Source organism: Erithacus rubecula (genome assembly GCF_903797595.1).
Source record: "Erithacus rubecula genome assembly, contig: scaffold_226_arrow_ctg1, whole genome shotgun sequence".
NCBI classification, from domain to species: domain Eukaryota; kingdom Metazoa; phylum Chordata; class Aves; order Passeriformes; family Muscicapidae; genus Erithacus; species Erithacus rubecula.
The window spans coordinates 33,625-36,851 of record NW_027636093.1 but is presented as its reverse complement, the minus strand read 5'-3'; positions in this window follow the sequence as shown (position 1 = coordinate 36,851).

Sequence of the window (3,227 nt, the reverse complement as noted above, 5' to 3'; positions counted from 1 at the left end):
TAGAATAATCCACTTCCCCACCCAAATCCCCATGGAATTACAGCATTCCCAGTTTTGGGTATTTTGAGCCCTCCAGTTCCCCTCATAAATTCCCACTGAATAACTGCATTCCAGGCATTGTGAATTTACAGCCCTTCTGCATCCCTCCCAAATTTCCTGCCTTCTTCCCAGATTCCCACTAAGTCTTTGAAATTATAGCATTCCTAGCATTGGGAATTTTAAATCCTCCAGGTCTCCTCCCAAATTTCCACTGAAACCATGGAATTAACCACATGTCCAATCAATTTGAAGTTGGAATCCTCCAGTTACCCTGCCAATTCCCATGGAATAACCACACTTCAAACTCTGGGAATTTCGAATACTCCATTTCCTCTCCCAAATTCCCACCTAAACCCTGCAATAAAGGCATTCCAGGCATTAAGAATTTGGAATCCTCCAGGTTGCCTCCCAAATCCCCATAGCATAGCAGCATTCTATGCACTGGGATTTTCAAATCTTCTATATGCCCTCTTAAATTCCCACCAAAACCTTGGAATTACAGCAATCAGGGGGTAGGAAACTAAGAATCCTCCAATTCCCCTCCCTAATTCCCATGGAATCCTCCAGTTCCTGTCCCATACTCCCATGGAATAATGGCATTCGGGGTGTAAGGAATTTAGAATCCCCATATGCCCTACCAAATTCCCACCAAATTCTCATGGAATAACCACATTTGAGGTGTCAGGAATTTCTAATCCTCCAGTTCCCGACTCAAAATCCCATCGAATAATGATATTCTGAGTGTTGGGAATCTTGAATCCCCCAGTTCCCGTCATATACTCTAATGAAATCATGGCATTCCAGGTGTAAGGAATTTAGAATACCACCTAAGTCGTCCCAAAATCCTACAAAATTCCCAAGGAATAAGAGCATTCCAGGTGTCAGGAATTGAGATTTCTCCAGGTCCTCTCCCAAATTCCCACCAAAACCATGGAATTACAGCATTCTTGGCAATGGGAATTTGGAATCCTGCAGTTCCCCTCTCAATTTTCCATGGCCTTGTGGGAATGGAATAGCATGAAAACAATTACTAGGGAACTGGACTGGCCAGTGTACCATGGGATACCTTCTCCCTCAGTTACAGGTTACAAACCAAACGAATGAATTGACAGGTAATCTTCAAGGACTATGGAAGCACAGACTCACTAAGGCAACACCCAATAACCCACCAGTCTGATACAGCACCAGGCTTCACAGATTGTTAGGCCGTTGCTCCCAAATTTAGGAATTGCACAGCTGCAACATGCCATTTCAAGCATCTCAGCCAAAATAGAATTAACTGCTAATTCAACAGCGGGTGCTTTAAGAAGACTACAAACTGAAACAAACTCAGTAAAAGAAGCAGTCTTTCAAAACCACATGGTGTTAGATATGGGAACAGTCAAATGGGAGGAGTTTGTATTCTAATTTATACCAGTTGTTGCACTTATATAGATCAGTCAGGGCAAAAGCTAACCACTGGCTATTTGGGCAGACAATCCTATAGAGCATGCCCAGGAAGCATGGGTGGAAAGTTCAAACCCGAGGAAGACTTATGAGCCTTCATCCAAAACGACCAGCAGGAGGCTGACAATCACCTCGTGCAGAAACCATGCACGTGTTCAAGGGCTCACATAGTCATGTCATTACAAAATATGTTGCAATATGAAAGATAGCAAAAAATAATTTGCACATTAACTAAAAAACATATACAGGCTAGTACGGTGCAAAGAATGGACAGGTGATTTTGTTGTGGAGCAATGCCCATCACTCCAGGTATCAAATAAGCAAATAACTGCCCCATAGGCCTTATATTATAGAGTACTACTGGTTTCTTGCCTAGTTTTCAGGCATCAGAATGCTGTGGATTTCAGCATCATCCTGCTGAGGAAAGAATTTGGTCCAAGCCTGCATCCCAATTTCAGACTGTACAGGAACACTGTAGACTTCTTCCCACTCAACCTGGAACTGTGTAACAGAACAGAAGTTCAGCCATTACAGCCCTGCATGGGAGAGACTTTAATTCATCTGGGAAGTGTTTCCTAAGGCCTTGTGTGCAATCCTTGCTTGGGATCTATAGTCAGAATTTGTATCCCAGGAACAATGGAATTAATTTGGCTATTCCAACATGTGTTTGCTGATGTTTGTCTTTGGAAATGGCGACAGTGCCTCTGTACAATCTGGTTGTACTGGGAAACTAAGCTGCTGATTGTGTGCTGGTGCTCCTGCCAATCCCTCCCATAAAAGAAATTCTTTCAGGACTAAGAGCTTCTGCCTTCTGACAAATACCAAGAGTTGCCAGCAGTTGCTCCAGGTGCTCCTGCCAACAGCCCCTGTAGGAAGGAGCACAGCCCCCAGTGCACGTGGGCTTTGGCTCCCTCTGGCACAGAAGTCCCCGGGGCACAGGTCTCTGGGGCAGGAGCAGGGCACCGATCGAATGCCAGGGCTTCGTGGGGTGGCATGTCTGCTTGGGCAAGGATACTCTGCACAGCTGCTGATTTGAGTGGCTCCGAGGCCCAGGGGTCCAGAAGCAGTATCCGGCCCTGGCCAAATACGATCTTGCCTGTCTCCAGGCCTGGCCTTTAGGATGGCTAACCAGCCGAGACGAATGTCCCCAAGGGGCCGAGCCAGCTTGCAAGGCCCCGTGCCCTTCCTGCTGCGGCTGCGTTGGAGCCCTGGGGGCTCCTTCTGCTGCCCTGAGCCCGCAGAGCAGAGCACTGTTTGCTGATGCTTTGAGATGTTCCTAAGCGTCCTGTCGGGCTCTCTTAGACACTCGGGGTGAGGGATTCCTTCCATCATGGACCACTTTGAGTGGGCTGGGGGCAGCCCCAGGGCTGGTGGCAGTGTGTGCAAGGGCTCTTTGTGACACGGTGCGGCATGGTCACCATGGCATGGAACAGGACAGGGTGTCAAAGGGCCCTTTGTGACATGTGGTGATATAAGAGCTGACGGTGACACGGCCACGGCACAGTGCTCAGAGCACGCGACGGGACAAGATCGGTGCCGTGAGGAGCCCCTGCACAGCGCACTCGTTCCTGTCGGACCCAGAGCTTTTCTGAGAGTTATTCCTGCAGCTGACTTCGCAGCCAGACTGCAGGACTGTTTGTCTCACAGCTTTCCCAAGGCACCTTTCTACAAGGTGCCCTCAAGGCCAGACTGAAAGACAGCAGATTTCCCAGCTGTTCCCACTCTTCGAAGTGTTCAGAAGA